Source organism: Puma concolor, chromosome C1 (assembly GCF_028749965.1).
Source record: "Puma concolor isolate L17-30 chromosome C1, mPumCon1.1.hap2, whole genome shotgun sequence".
Lineage (NCBI taxonomy): Eukaryota > Metazoa > Chordata > Mammalia > Carnivora > Felidae > Puma > Puma concolor.
The window spans coordinates 165346528-165363520 of NC_141674.1; the positions used below are offsets into that span (position 1 = coordinate 165346528).

Consider the following 16993-nt stretch of genomic DNA (forward strand, 5'->3'; position numbering starts at 1 on the left):
TGACCTATAAAATACAGCAGAAGTGAGATCGTGAGGTTTCTGAAGCTGAGCATAAGAAGTCTGGCAGCATCTACCTGGATGTCTTGGAATCCTTTCTCTGAACACCACGAGCTGTCATGTAAGAAGTCCAAATATACAGCTTGACAACAACAACAAAATAACACAACTTAAAAATGGGCAAAGGACTTGAATAAACATTTCTCCAAATAGAACATACAAACGTCCAGGAAGCATTAAAAGATGCTCAGTATCACTAGTCATTAGGAAAAGACATATCAAAAGCACAATAAGATACCTCACACCCATTAGGATGATTATTATTTTTAAAAAACCAGAAAATAAAGCATGTTGGTGAAAATGTGTAGAAATTGGAACACTCATGCATTGCTGATAGGAGTGTAAAATTGGTGCGGCTGCAATGGAAAACAGTTGGGGTGGCTCTTCAAAAAGCTAAACAGGGGTGCCTGGGTGGCTCAGTTGGTTGAGCATCCGACTTCAGCTCAGGTCATGATCTCGCGGTCCGTGGGTTCGAGCTCCGTGTTGGGCTTTGTGCTGACAGCTCGGAGCCTGGATCCTGCTTTGGATTCTGTGTCTCCTTCTCTCTCTGTCCCTTCCCTGCTCATGCTCTGTCTATCTCTGTCTCTCAGGAATAAATAAACATTAAAAAAAATTTTTTTAAAAACTAAACAAGGGGCGCCTGGGTGGCCCAGTCGGTTAAGCGTCCGACTTCAGCCAGGTCACGATCTCGCGGTCCATGAGTTCGAGCCCCGCGTCGGGCTCTGGGCTGATGGCTCAGAGCCTGGAGCCTGCTTCCGATTCTGTGTCTCCCTCTCTCTCTGCCCCTCCCCCGTTCATGCTCTGTCTCTCTCTGTCCCCAAAAAAATAAATAAACGTTGAAAAAAAAATAAATAAATCATAATATGACAGTTAATATTTAAAAAAAAAAAAAATTGGAAGGTTAGCAGGCTTCACTGTGCCTGTGAACCAGGGGCTGCTCCCCAGTGCCCCAGTGGAGAGGGGTGTCTCTCTTTGAAGCAAACATGAATACTACTGCTCATATGCGATGAACAGTATGTTAGAAGAGAGGTCAGGAGACCTGAGTTCTTTGTTCACTTCTACACACCATGTAGCGTGGGCAGGACGCATGACCTCTCTGGAAGTCAGTTTCCTTGTCCACAAAAAGGGAATCGTTTGGTTGCACACTGGAATTAGCAGCCTAAGGTATAATACTCTAAAATCTTGATGTGCAGGCTGCACCCCAGGCCAATTACATCAGAATCCTTATGGGTAGAACTCAGTCCTCAGGATTTTTTTTTTAACTTGCAATACTTTCCAATACAAAGCCATGGTTGAGAACCACTGAAATGGAGGAATGAAGCACAGAAGAAATTTTTTAAATTTCCACCCAGCTGTAAAAGTTGTGTAACTTAGCTATTTTAAATTTTTTTTTTCAACATTTATTTATTTTTGGGACAGAGAGAGACAGAGCATGAACGGGGGAGGGGCAGAGAGAGAGGGAGACACAGAATCGGAAACAGGCTCCAGGCTCTGAGCCGTCAGCCCAGAGCCTGACGCGGGGCTCGAACTCACGGACCGCGAGATCGTGACCTGGCTGAAGTCGGACGCTTAACCGACTGCGCCACCCAGGCGCCCCTCTATTTTAGCAGCACGCTGGAAGAAGGCAGTCTTCTTTTCTTTTCTTTTTTTTTTTTTAAGACTTTATTTTTAAGTAATCTCTACACCCAATGTGGGACTCGAACTCACAACCCCAAGATCAAGGGTCGCACGCACCACTGCCAGGCATCCTGGCAGCCTTCGTTTCATGCCTAGTGCAACCACGGTTCTTGGTCCCAAGAAGCATCAGTAATGTGTAGCGGCTGCAAAGCATTGGAGGCTGGATAAACTGACCAGTGTGTTTGCTCCTTGCCCATCTGCCAGTCCTCAAAAGCTGGGAATGTCTCCCTCTCACCATTTCCCTAAGGAACAGACTTAAGTATGCCCTAACAAAAGATGAAATCAAGAAGATCTGCACGCAGCAGTTCATTAAGATGCATGGCAAGGTCCAAACTGATATCACCTACCTTACTGGTTTATGGATGTCATCAAGACTGACAAGACTGTAGATAATTTCCGTCTAATCTTTGACACCAAGGGTGGCCAAGTACAAGTTGCCCAAAGTGAGAAAGATCGTTGTGGGAACAAAAGGAATCCTTCAACTGGTGACCCATGATTCTCACCCCATCCGCTACCCTGATTCCCTCATCAAGGTGAACAACACCATTCAGAATGATGTGGAGACTGGCAAGATGACCAACTTCATCAAGTCTGACACTGGTAACCCGTGTGTGGCGACTGGAGGTGTTAACCTGGGAAGAACTGGTGTGATCACCAATAGAGACACCCTGCTTCTTTTGATGTGGTTCATGTGAAAGATGCCAGTGGCAATAGCTTCGCCATCCAACTCCCCAACGCTCTTGTTATTGGCAAAGGCAACAAAAGGCAGAGGATTTCTCTTCCCCAAGAAAAAGCTATCCACTTCACCATTGCTGAAGTGAGAGACAAGAGACTGGTGGCCAAACACAGCAGTGGGTGAAATGATTTCTAGGTGACTTGAATAGAAGAGTCTTGGCATATAATGAAAGATAATATAGCATAAATATTGTATAATCTGATACCCCAAAATGTTATCCTTCCATTAATAAATATTTATCACATGCTATGTTCCAGGCATTCTGCTTGACATACAGGTACCAAGTTCAGCATTCTAGATATTAGGGGAGGGGGGAGGTGCATATGGGCATGGAGAGAGATCTAAAAGAAATACAGATTGTATTCAGTCTCAATTCAAGTGAAGAAATAGACCAATCAGTTCTCCTTGGATGAGGGGAAAGGGATTCAAGGAAAAAATACCTTGAGCCAAGTCTTTAAGAATGATTTGGCACTTAACAAAGGTAAGGTTCAAGTAGTGGAGGGTAAAGGAAGAGCATCTTCAGTTGTCCAGCACCCCGTTGTCTAACATCTGCACCTAAAGCTGTTGGTGTAATTAAGGGCAAACCTCTGTTTTGGGTTAATTCTGTGACGTCAGTGACTCTAAGAGGGCTTGACTTATGAAGAAAAGAATGGCTCAAAGGCAGTCTGATCATGAAACTAATAATAACAGCTACCATTTATGAAGTGCTACCATGGGCCAGCATGGGCTAAACACACAATATTCATGAGTTCAGTGACTTCCGATCACACAAGCAAGCCGCCTGGAAATATAAAGAACCATAATGTGGGGAGGTCATTTGGATTTGTTCTGTGTGGTCCTGGTTAGAACTAGGATCAATGGGTGAAAGCCTTAGAAAGACAGATTTCAATTCAACCAAGGGAATAGCTGCCTAAAAAGCCTATATTAGGATAGGCTGAATGACCTCTGGACAAAGTAAGTTTTCTCCTTTTTTTTTTCTTAAGTTTGTTTATTTATTTTGATAGAGAGAGAGAGAGAGAGAGCGCATGTGTGTGAGTGGAGGAGGGGCAGGGAGAAAGGGAGAGAAAGAATCCCAAGCAGGCTCCATGCTCAGTGCCCAGCCTGATGTGGGGCTCGATCCCATGACTGTGAGATCCTTTTTTTTTTTTTTTTTTAATGTTTATTTATTTTTGAGACAGAGAGAGACAGAGCATGAATGGGGGAGGGGCAGAGAGAGAGGGAGACACAGAATCAGAAGCAGGCTCCAGGCTCTGAGCCATCAGCCCAGAGCCTGACGCGGGGCTCGAACTCACGAACCGTGAGCCGAAGTCAGACGCTCAACCGACTGAGCCACCCAGGCGCCCCTATCCATGACTGTGAGATCCTTAACTGAGCCAAAAATCTATTCACCTCTTTCATTACCCCAACAGTAATAGGATTACTTGTTGTTATCCTAATCATCATATTCCCAAGCATTCTATTTCCCTCACCTAACCGACTAGTCAATAACCGCCTGATCTCATTACAATGACTAGTTCAACCAACATCAAAACAAATACTAGCTATTCACAATCACAAAGGACAAACCTGAGCCCGAATACTAACATCTCTAATCCTATTCACGGGCTCAACAAACCTACTAGACCTACTGCCACACTTATTCACACCAACCACGCAGCTATCAATGAATGTGAGAATGGCCATTCCCCTGTGAGAAGGGACTGTAGTCACCAGATTCCGACGCAAGACAAAAGCATTCCTACCCCAGGAAACCCCTCTTCCTGTAATTCCTATACTTGTAACTATTGAGACTATCAGCCTCTTTAGCCAACTAATAGCCCTAGTCGTGGGACTCACGGCTAATATTACTGCTAGTCCCCTGCTAATCCACTTAATTGGAGGGGCCACTCTAGCTCTAATAAGCATCAGCACCACTGTTGCTCTCATTAGTTTCATCGTCCTCGTCTTACTAACAATCCTTGAATTTGCTAATTCCAGCCCTAATTCAAGCCTACGTCTTCACCCTGTTAGTAAGTCTATACCTACATGACCACACCTGATGACCCACCAAACCCATGCATATCACATAGTTAACCCAAGCCCATGACCATTCACGGGACCCCTCTCAGCCCTTCTAATGACTTCAGGATTGGCAATACGATTCCACTTCAACTCAACATCACTATTAACTCTAGAATTAACAATCAATCTACTAACCATATTATCAATGGTGACGAGATATCATCCGTCATTGGCGCCCCAAGTTTTCTGCTTTTTAAGTTCAACACTTTCCTTTGTAATAGACAGTTTTTACCGTAAACTGCTTAGAGACTAAGAGCAAGGAGCAGGAGTGCCCGGGAGGCTCAGTCAGTTAAGCATCCAACTCTTGATTTGGGCTCAGGTCCTGATCCCACGGTTTGTGAGATCGAGCCCCGCAACCGGCTCTGCGCTGACAGCATGGAGCCTGCTTGGGATTCTCTCTCTCCCTCTCTCTGCTCCTCACCCATGTGCATGCACTCTCATGTGCTTGCTCTCTCTCAAAACAAAAAAAAAACATTAAAAAAAAAAAAGAGCAAGGAGCAAAGGCAGAATTTAAAGAATTCTGATTCTTTAAGAGTCTGTTTTTCCTCACACCCACAGATATACCTCTATTCTTACAAGACCAGCAAGCAAAAAAGATGATAGGAAGAGAGAGGCTCTTGACCCATAGGTAAAATGCAAGCTTAAGCAGCTGAGTGCATTGAGTCCAGTTAGGAAATGCACAAGTAAGTACAGTGTTCCTCACAAAACTCCGTAAGTGGTACTCAAAGCTTCTGCGGTGGGGTATGGCTAACTCAAGGCTTATAGTCCCCTCTTCTGGCGTAGAGCTAGACTTGTGCCCAGACTGCCAGTTCCAGCTGGCAGTCCCTCGTCTGGTTGGGTTCTTGTCCCTTGCCATCCATCTATGGAGTCTAACCTACCCATTTGCTTCTTATTCTGAGCCCCTTGCTTTGACAGATGGTTTTATCTTCAAATTACAAATAATTTTCTCTCTGGGTACTAGTTCAGTCCCTGACTTATGTTTAACATTTTAGGTAATGGCCTGCCGTTCATCATCTTAAGCAATTTACAGATTTAAATTTACGCTGCATGTGTGTGTATGTGTATATAGGTACATATGTGTTCTAATACAAATAACTTCCTGCTTCATTATTTCTACACACAGCATCCTGAACCACAAGAGAGGGAAGAGGAAGCCTCCAGTCAGCTAAATGTCCCCACACTCCTATCACCATTACAACATACTTGAAGGACTCTAGATGCTACAACTTGTGGAAATGTTGAAGAAGGGCTTTCGAGTGTCAGTTAGGTAGTTGAATTAGATCACCTGGAATTGTTCTCCCAAGTCTAAAAATCTGTGACTCTCTGATAATCAACTTGAGTTGAACTCAGCCTTGGATTGGGACTATTTCCCATATATTTTAATCACAAATTATAAATCATCATGGTTGGCTTACAGTCACCAGGAGGAAACAGAAGGATCAAAACACAAATGAAGTCACTGAATGACTGGTTGAAGCCAAGTTTACAAAAAATGAGTAAGACACGATTCTATGCTCAGAAAGTCCATAGTCTGGTAGGGGAAACTGAGCCATTCTAGATTATATCAGGACAATATGACAAAGTGATTTTAAAAAGATGTGTACAGGGGCGCCTGGGTGGCGCAGTCGGTTAAGCGTCTGACTTCAGCCAGGTCACGATCTCGCGGTCCGTGAGTTCGAGCCCCGCGTCAGGCTCTGGGCTGACAGTTCAGAGCCTGGAGCCTGTTTCCGATTCTGTGTCTCCCTCTCTCTCTGCCCCTCCCCCGTTCATGCTCTGTCTCTCTCTGTCCCAAAAATAAATAAACGTTGAAAAAAATTTAAAAATAAATAAATAAATAAATAAATAAAAAGATGTGTACAAGGGACCACATGGAACCACAGAGGAGGGGCACCCAGCCTATCTGGATAGGATGTAGAATTTGGAAATCACTGGGAGGAAGTGATGACTCCAATGGATCTTAAAATAAAAGTAGGACCTATACTGACATATGAAGGGAGATACCAGAATTCTGGTGTAGTGCTATATATGGAGGAAGAAATTCTACTTCAGGACAGAGATAGCAGGCTGGCATGGGCGAGAGAAGTAACCAGGGGCAAGATCACAAAAGGCTTAAATGACTCATTAGGGCATCAGGGCGTTACCTTGCTCAGAAAGAGCCATTTTTTGGTCTTAACCAAAATGACATGGTCAGATGTGCCTGTAAGATAAATCTGTCACGGCCTTGTAGAAAACTGATTTGGGGAGACAAGACAGGAGGCAGAGAGTAGTCAGGAGACTGTTGTAGTAATCCAGAGAGCAGATGATAAGTGCTTGAACCTGGGTGTTGGTAGTTAGGGGAAGAAATCAAGTTGAGAAATATTACATGGTGAAACTGGGGGGCTCACCAGATGACTGGGCATGGGGGGTATCAAATGGGGTGGATGAGGCACAACTCGCAGGTATCTACCTCTGAAAGTCACTTTCCCAGTAAGGCCTTTCCTAGCCACCCTATTAAAACTGCATTATCCTTACCAACATTCTCTATCCACCTTCCCTGCTACATCTTTCTCTGTATCTCTCACACCATATTATATAATTCCATTACCATCTGTCTCCCCCCCACTAGAAAATATGAGGTTCTTTGGGGCAGACATTATGTCTCATCTGTTTACTGCTGCATCACAAATACCTTGAACAGTCTGTGGAACCTACCATGTGCTGAAATAGTATCTGCTGAATGAATGAATGAATGAATGAATGAATGAACGAACTCATGCATGATGGTGGTGCTGAGGAACTGAGAAAAGGAATGTAGGAAGAGGAACAGATCTAGAAAAAAGATGTTAAGTTCCGTCTGGGAATTTCTGGACCACTCCAGGGAAGCCTCTGTAGGATAAATAAATGCACGGTCTCAGAATGTTAGATCTCTTCTTGAGGGCTAGGATCTACAAATCCTACTCAAGCTCTTAACAGTTACTTTCAATGTAGCATGCCTGAATGGGATGTCTTTATCAGGAAATATAATTAATAATAGATGATAAATGACTAAAGAGATGTATAACCTTAATGTAAATTTTTTAGAATTCTAGGTGAGATTAAGCTACCTTACAAAAAGATTTCACATTTCTACAATGGACTTAAAGTCAACCGTTGGGCCTTTTAATAGGCCAACTACCCTTCTGGCATTTAAATCCCATCTTCCAGGAGATAAGCTGACCTGGTATGTTTCTTGTATTTTAAACAGAGATATAAAGAGCAGCTCATTAAAACCACACCCTAAATTAAAGTCAGGCTGCATTAAGGCCAAATTACCTTAAATATAGCATGTTTTAGTGTTAATGTTTTACATCTTTTTTATGTATTATATGTGAATTTTTGTGGAGGGCCACAAGCTGCATATTGCGGCGTCAGGAACATTGCATCCCTAAACCAAGAGTAAGGCCACAGGAGAATCAAAACTCAGATGGGTGGGGACAAAAACCAGAAATGACTCTGGAAAATACTTAGGGAAATAACAAACCCGGAGCTTAAAGCAAAGCATAAACCAGAGCCTTCTAATTCTGAGACGATCGTGGGGAACATCTGTTTACCAGTTCAATGCACTGTCATTTACATGAGGGAGTACCTTTCATGGACAAAGCATTAAGATCACTGAAGGATGGCACATTTTGTTTGCAGCAATGTGTGACTTCACAGCCTCTCCGGCCAGCACTCAGTTACGTCCAACATGACTAAATAGCCCTGTGAGCCCCTCCCATTATGTCAATTCTTGCTCTTGAAAGCCCGTGTGTGGCGAAGAAAACTAAGCTGCTCTGGATAGCCCATGTTGTGATTCCAGAACCATAGAGCAAGTGGAAGATTCTCCTCGGAGATATTTAATGCTGAGGGGCCACAGAATCTAAAAGCATGAAACTAATAGTCTAATGACTTGGAGCTTTTATGGTTATTTCAATCATCATTTAAAAGAGATAGAGCTACAGAGAACTTTCCTAAACACCTTGACTAATAAACTGTCAGTGTTTAAACAACAATTACATTATGAAATGGAAATTAGCTGTTATGATCAAGCCATATGGCTAATATAATTGATTGGTTCATATTTTTAAGAAGATGGAAAGCACAACTCAAAGAATAACTGAATAGATTTTACAAAATCAACTGCAGGTGATAAGTTCTATTTTGTCGGACAGGTTGGGGTTTTTATGTGAAGAACAGAGAGAGACAAAAGGAAACTATGAATTAAAATCCAACAATTTAAAAACTCCTTACACAAAATGGAAAATGAAATGGCTATTTGCACCTATGGATGCAAAATAGACATACACCTATATGGGGCAAAGAGACTTTAAAATGAGAAGCTATACAGATACTCACTTCCATAGCTGATAGCATGAGGAAAAAAAATGGTTCTGGGTTCCCTCCCTATTTTAAAAGTACACTTCAGCATATTTGCAATAACTCTGTGCAATTTTATCATGCTTTGACCATGTTTGGCCAGCCCTCACCTACTATATGACAATTTCCTGCATTGATACTTGAAAAACTGAGATGTATCTATAAGAAAGTATCTCTGGGCCTGATGGAGATAGGTCTTGAGTTTTTGAGTGGAAAATGGGGCATAGTTTTCCCTTCTCATAACTGAGTGTCCTAAACCCCCTCCCTGAAACTCATGTTCGGCTGCATGTCTGGATTGAACCTTTTCTTCCTGAATGAAAATAAGCACTAATCATTCTGCACTGGAAATATCTGTCCTTTTGGGTTTCTCTTCTTTGCTTAAGTTTTGTTTGGGGATTATTGTTGATGTTATCACTTTTGTATTGTATTTTTGTATTTTGTATTTTTATTATTGTTCGCTTTATCCTCCTGGGTTACCAGTGCAAAGCGCTTCAACATATATTTTATTTTTTTAACTTTCACAAAGACCCTTTAAAGAGGCATTACCATCATCCCCATTTTACAGATGAGGAAATTAAGAATCAGAGAGGTTAATGGGTTCGCTCTTTTTTTTTTTTTTTGAGTTTGTAGTCATTTTATTTGATTTTATTTTATTTTTCAATATATGAAATTTATTGCCAAATTGGTTTCCATACAACACCCAGTGCTCAATGGGTTCACTCTTATATGCTAACACTTTTTGTATTTATTTTGAGACAGAGAGAACATGTGCACACTTGGGGAAGGAGCAGAGAGAGATGGAGAGAGAGAATCCCAAGCAGGCGCCACATTGTCAGCACAGAGCCCAGATGTAGGGCTCAATTTCATGAACCATGAGATTATGACCTGAGTCAAAATCAAGAGTTGGACTTTTAACCGACTGAGCCAACTAGGCACCCTTTGGATTTGCCCTTATTGACTGGTAGAGACCAGATCACTTTTTTTTTAATTCTAATGTTTATTTATATTTGAGAGAGAGAGTGCACGTGCCCAAGTCGGGGAGGGGCAAAGAGAGAGGGAGAAACAGAATCCGAAGCAGGCTCCAGGCTCTGAGCTTTCAGCACAGCCCGATGCACGGCTCGAACTCATGAGCTGTGATCATGTCCTGAGCCAAAGTCAGATGCTTAACCAACTGAGCCACTCAGGTACCCCAAAAAGACAGATCACTTCTAAGCCCGCATTATTTCCACTGGGTCATATGCAAAAAGAAATTTGTTCCTTGCTTTTTCTTTGCCCTTTGAAATGGGTTTCTGGAAGGTGAGAGTAGCTAATGTTGCCTTAATGTTACCTTAATGAAGGAAAGAAAGAAAATGAATGGAAGGAAGGAAGAGAGAGAAAGAAAGCATGAACAAAGAGGTTTCATAGCAAACCTTGGAGCAGAAAAGCATAACCTTGGATTATGGAAGTGAAAAGAAATTTTTCTCAAATCGTTTCAGTCAAAGGCTGCCTAGCATTTTTTAAGCTCCTTCACCTACCTTTGACCACTCACTCCTCTGCATTGCTTTATTCTGCAGATCCTGATCAACTGGGTCTCATCCTGCCTGTGCGTTAGTGTAGGAGAGAGAGGATCTTGGGTTCCCCCTGACGTGTGCATAAAGGGAAATGACATATATGGAGTGCCTCCTATAAGGCACACTGCTTTCTGTGTGACATGAAATAATTCATGAAATCCTTATGACCCTTCTTTGAAGTAGGACTATTATTCATCCGCATCATACTGAGGAGGACACTGAGAAAGGTTAAGTAATTTGCCAAGCAAGTAAATGGTGCAGGTGGAAGTGGGAGCTCAGACTTGGCCAAGGGGCCCTTGGGGGCCAATCTCAGGCGCAAGCCGTTTCACCAGAGCCCTCCTTAGTGATGGCCTGGAGGCGGTAGGACCTCAACTCAGCTACTAATTAATGGTGGGGCAGAGGAGTCTGAGACAGGAAGACAGAAGGCGTGAGCCCGGGGACGGGCTCTTTTGCAGGTACTTGAGCTGCCGTACTCCAAATCTTCCTTTACTGATGAACTTTAGAAAAGCAGCTAGACAGGAAACCCGGCGTCGCCAGAGTGCCGATTTCTGCTGACCGTTTGCCACGCAGTTCAGGACGCGTGTTGAGTGCACCCGCCCACCCGCAAACAACTGAGGTCCTTGGGGCTGTGTGAAGTTCAGGCACGCTAAAAAGAACCTTGCCCCCCGCCCCCCCAAACACCGGTGTCACGTTATAGAAAAGCCCCTCCAGAGTGCCGGCCCTTTGAAAGCGTGAAACCCATTCTCCTCAAAGCAACATCTGGAGAGCTAACACGTTTCAGGAAATCTCCAGGTGCTTCCTGGCATTCCGGGGAAGCTCAGAAGAGCCACCCGTCCCTGTCCTCGGATACCAAGCCTGCAGGTCAGAAGGCTGGCGCGTCCACCGCTGGAAAAACGTTCCGGGCGCTCTCCACCCAGCTCGCCGCGGGGCCCTCCCTGCCCCAGGGCTCATTTTCCAGCCATCGCCGGGCGGTCGCCGGGACCGAGACCGAGTCCCCTCTCGCTGCGTCTGGCCAATCCCGGGCTTCTCAGACCCTAGTTGCGCAGCCGACTGCATCTGGCGGCTTGGAACAGCGCAGAGGCTGTGGGTCCTGGGCCGCTCGCAACAAGCCCTCGGCTTCCTCTGCGCACGCGGCTGCGGTCCCACCTTGACATCCCCTGGTGTGTGAGATTGGAGAGCGTCTGTGACCTTCTTTAGCTTCTGAGGCCGCCCTGGGAGTAGGAATGCCCATCAGGTCCAAAACCAACGTTTATTTTCCTTTCCTTTCTCTTAAAAAAAAAAAAAAAATCCGGCCCTACAAGGTCACTAACGCTCAGGGACAGAGTTGTGTGAGAGACTGGAAGCGGTCGTTGATTTTCACCGGTGCCTTGAGTCTGGAAGCCGGTATAAACCAGGAGGCGTGGCCCTGCTCGACATCAGGGGTACTAGGATCCCGCCCGCGGTCCTGTCCGCCTTCTGGGCCTGCGAGGCCGCAGCGGGTCAGGATCCGCTGGCCTGGGGAGAGTCGAGGCACCCGGGCGGCACTCTGCCAGTTCCAGGCTCTCAAACCTGCCGCAATGCGAGCTCCCCGCGGGCCGGACCCGCGAGCACCAGGTGGCGAATGCAGGACTCTCAGCGGGGCAGCTCGCCACTTCTGGGGCCAAGTCCCTGAGCATCTGGACTTCCGCCCTTTCCCCACGAGGCAGCCGTCCCTGTTCTCTAGCCCCACAAACCGCGCGGGGAGCTACGCGCTGGAGAGAGCTCAGGCGTGCGCAGCAACGAGGGCAGAGGGCAGAAATGGCGCGAGTCACCCGCCAAAGAGGCGGGCCGGGACTCCGGAACCACAAGTGAGGTCTGCCACTTTTCCGTTTTCACAGTGTCAAAGTTTCCGATGCACACGACTTCTCTGGGTTCAGTCTCCAATGACGTACTAAGAAGACACTTGCAGGCAGGACTTGGGTTAGGCCAAGCGGGAGCATGTCTGATTGCAGGCTTTCAAGAGTCTCATAAGGAAGGCAGATATAGAGGTCCGTTTCCCACGCGGAGAAACTAAGATTTCAACAGAAGATTCCAGAAGCTTAAGCCTGCGCTTAACTGGCTCAGCCAGTGGCCTCAGTTCTCTGGGTCAGCCGTTCTCCCTCACCTGAAACCCAACGTCCCAACGGTTCCTAAGGATTGCTTGCATTGGGCGTCCCCACGTGCAGGAGGTCAGTGTCGCTTCTGTAGGTCTCCCAGGATGCTTTGGAGGCGGGGTGGAAAGCGCCGTTCCATCCTGGGCCCTCCCCGCACCCCCAGGCACCTGGGGCCACCGTGCTTTTAAGAACACTGTCACTCCACCTGACGGGAAGACCGCCCATCAAGCCGTTAACACCAGGGCAGGCAGCCCAAAGGCCCGGTCGCCGGGTGGAGATCCCACACCTGAGACCGGCCCTGTGCTCACCAGGCGCAGCCCTAGGCCTGCCCATAAATTTCAAAAGCTGCCACGGAGGCTCCGACCGGAAACTGACGTGCAGGGCCCACACCAGATCTCCCGCCTGGCCAGGGAAGACAGGAAAATTAACCACAATGACTGTTATTCACTGAACGTTGACTACGTGCCAAGCAAACTTGAACGGGCTTTATTTTCTTAAGCAAGCTGCTCAACAATGCAAATGAAACAAGTTTCTATTATTATACCCATTTTACAGAACATCTGCATCTCTGAGATGCAGAGATCTGGTGATCATTTACCTGAGCTCTAGCCAAAAAGTGTCTGACATCCCACTGCTTTAATTTTAGAGGATGGAAAGTGGCAAGTGTTGGTGAAGGAGGTAGAATGTGGCCTGCAGGGCTCCCTGATCCCTTGGTTCTCTCAGGTCACTCATCAACAAAATGCTGGGAGGATTTCCAGGGGCACTGCTGGGGGGAGGGGCAGGGCAAGTAGGAGGGGGCACTGGGCTGAGGACTTGCAACCTAGGGACAGATTTACCTCATCTGGATTCCAATCTTGGCTCTGGGTGTTTTAGCTGTGTAGCCTTGGGCAAGTTGCTTCACCACTCTCAGCTTCCGTTTTCTCAGCTATGAAATGGGAATAATGCAGAATGCAGGCAGGTTACTCCTTGCGAGGATTAAATGAAGTAAGAGACTTGCTTTTTTCCTCTTGTTTGCCCTTCGCTTTCCTCATGCCTAGCACGGGGCCAGGGATGTAGAGAATACTCAAGATAAGGTCTTCCCCTTCCTTTTTGCTTTTCTGGAAGCAAAGCAGCCTGCACCCGGTGCCTCCCACCCTGCCCTACCCACTACCTGACTCCACCCAGGCCTGGAGCTACTGCGGCTCTGGGGCAGAGCATTTGGGGGACTGGCCTCGGCCTTGGGGCTCCTGGGAGCAGTGGCAAGGGAGGGTGAGGGTGCTGGAGGAAAGGAGCCAGACGGGGTCTGCAGACTCACCGCTCCTTCCTATTAACCAGAATGACTAATAGAACTGTAAACTCTAGTGTGAGCTTTACGCATACGAACTCAATCTTCCCAATATCCATTAGGGTAGGACTATCCCTATGTTACAGATGAGGAACTTGAGGCCCAAAAAGGACCAGTAACTTGCCTGTGGTCAGACCACCAACTAATGACAGAGAAGGTATTCAAACCAGGAGGCTATACAGCCTCCCACCTTGGGGAAGTTGAGGCTGTGGGAGGGAAGAGGTTAGTTAGAACCTGAGTCTGCAAGATTTCCCACAGCACCCTTAGGTCTAGAGGCCTACAGATGACCAGGCCCTGTGCCCCTGCCCCTGCCTCCCCTCCACACCAACTAGTTCCCAGATCTGGAGCCCACTGCCTGACACCTTGACGTTGCAGCTCTGTGCTGTGTGTCCTCAGGCCTGGACCTACCTTGGGCCTTACTGGCCCTGAGTCTGATGCTGTCTCTGCCCAGCCTCCCGGCTGCCTCCATCATCAATCTGCCCCAGACGCTACTCTGTCACTGTTCTGGGGGCCTTTCTGGGCCCAGGTCCCTCAACTCTGCAGGCCTGGGGCTCTTTTCTCTGCTTGCAGATCTGGTCAAATTTTTCCCATTTTTCTCTCCTGTAGAGATCTGTGGGGCATAGGGGCCTGTGCAGTTTCTGGTCCATTCCTTTTGCATTGGGTAGGAGTGCTTCCCCAGCTGGGGACTGCACCTAACCAGTCACTGCCTCTGGGGAGGCCCTCCATCCTTCGCCTCCCGACTAATGACTAACGGACTAACGACTAACGACTAACGGTGGCAGTTAGGGCAGGCGTTTCCTGACCCCTGCTCTCCTCCCCCAGGAATTGAATCTCTATGGCCTTGCTGGCCCGCATCTCGGATCACCCTCCCATCAGCAGCCCTGGGCCTCTTCTCCGTTCCCCCCATGTATCCATTCGTTCAATCAACATTTCTTGAGCCTCTATTCTGTGCGTGGTTCTAGAGATCCTGAACAAAATCCTAGTGCTTGCCCTCCATCGAAGTTGAGGCCAATTCTTGGAAAAAACGGGAGTCCCTGAGGGGAAAGGGGAAGAAAGCAAGGAAGTTTGCCAAGGGAGTTGGGGGACCCGAGAAGCTGATGGAGTGTCCCCGAAAGGCCCCCCTGGACCTCACGTGGCCTCTCGCGGGACAGGCTGGGGGGTCAGAGAGGCGGCGCGCGGGGCTGGGAGCCCGGCTGAGCCCTTTGCTGACCTAGCACTCGCCCCTAGGAGCCTCCTGCAGTTCAGCCAGCAGGGCTGTCCGCGACACACTCAGAGGTGGCCTGGCCGGGACCTGGACAGACATTGCCCTCCCCTCGCCACTCCTGGGCCCGCGCGTCTGAGTGGTAGTAATCCACGTCCGCAAAGCGCCCGCCCCCGCCCCCGCCCCCGGGTGACCCGGACCGTCCGCGGGGCTGAGAGGCCTAGGCGGAATGCCTGGGGGGTGAGGGAGGGAGGGTCATGCAGGCGAAGGGCGAGCACTAACTCGCTGGCGAGACTGCTGCCTTTACGCTTCTCCCCCACCCCCACCCCCACCCCCACCCCCACCCCCCAGCCCCCGGCCTCGTTCCGTTCTCCTGGCTGCTTTGCCTCGGCGGAACCGGCTTGGAAACCGCCGGCATCACGCGTTCCTCAGGTTCCACCCGCGGCGGCAAACACCGCCTGGCTCCTCCTGCAGCGGCCCCGACCCCCGCGGAGGGAGGGCGGGGAGCAGCGGGGTCCGCGGGGCGTCCCCCTGCGGCGGCCTTGGAGCCTCGCGCCCCTGCGGAGCGCAGACGCGACCCGTCTGCCCCCCGCGCCCAGCTCCACTCGCGCGGCCCTCTGGCCTCACAGAAACGCCGGCCACCCTCCCGTGCCCTTGTGCCTGGTCTTCCACACGGAGCGCGGAATGGAGGGGGCACAGTCTGGGTGGACACCTCCCGGCTGCCGAGTCGCCGGGCTGCGCGCCCGGCCAGGGCTGAACTTGAGAAATCAGAACCCCTTCAGGGATTCGAAGCTGCGATCCGGGCAGCCCTTCAAGAAGCTGGCCCGCCCAAAGGAGAGATGGACCTGCCCGGGAGAGACCCCCAAGATGGGGTCGTGAGTGGGGAGGGAGAGGCCACCCCATCCCACACCGCCTCTGCAGCCCCCGGTTGCCTTCACCCAAGCCGCAACCTTCTGACCGTTCTAGAGGGCCAGGACCCTTCCTGTTTGGTCAGCACAAATGCAGGTCCTCCCAGGGGTGCACGCCATTCGGAGGGCAGCTCCCCAGCCTGGAGCTGCCCCTGTCACCGTTTGAGGCCCAGCCTCCTAGGACAGCTTAGCCGGGAGGCTGAGATCACGAAGCCAGAGTCTGGGACGCGCGGGACTGAACCACAGAGCCAGTTTACCCTCAGTAAAATGGAGGTGATAGTAGAAACCATATCGTACAGGTGTGGAGAGATTTAAATGAGTTAATATACCAAAGGACTTTTGACAGTATCTGGAAAATAAAAGGACTTATATGTTAACTGCCCAAGATAGAAAAAAAGGGGGGGGGGAGGGGATTGGGACAATCGAATGTAACGAGGTCCCAGTGGAACCCCCACTTTAATCTTCCTGTCTCCCCACAAAGCCTTCCGTCCTGGGGCCTTGATCTTGTCTGAGAGAACTTGAGTCAGGCGTGGCGATCGGGGTCGGCAAACCAGCGCTGCTTATGCAGGGAGAAGGGAAGGAGATTGAGACTTAGAATATGAGGCCTAACCTTGCCCTCCCGAAGTTTCCACTCCAGGGTGGAACTTGGGCTAGCCTCCCACCAACACCCCCAGAAAAGCTGCCAAACAGTTTCGGCATGGGGATGCAAACAGCGCAGTCACCAGCTTCCTTGACTCAGCTCTCCCCAAAGGGCTCATTAAATCCCCTCGCCTGCAGCCCCCACCTCAGGAATAAGTTAAGTCGTTTTCTGGTGCGGCTTGGAGGAACCAAGGGGTCTCCAGAGGCTTCCAGATTTACCTATCCGGCCCCGCCCAGAGTCTCTCGGAGGGTGAACGCTGGGCCACGCAGGGGCACGATGTTCCCCTGGTGGTCAGAGCCAGCGTCCAAGGCTGGCTTTGAGGCGATGATTCATTACCGGCCAGGAAAGCCGAAA

General features: G+C 48.5%; 1 pseudogene; it reads left to right on the plus strand.

Annotated features, from left to right (window-relative positions):
• The first annotated feature begins 1822 nt into the window (after window positions 1-1822).
• On the plus strand, window positions 1823-2593 carry LOC112866306 (small ribosomal subunit protein eS4-like; annotated as a pseudogene).
• Window positions 2594-16993: the final 14400 nt, after the last annotated feature.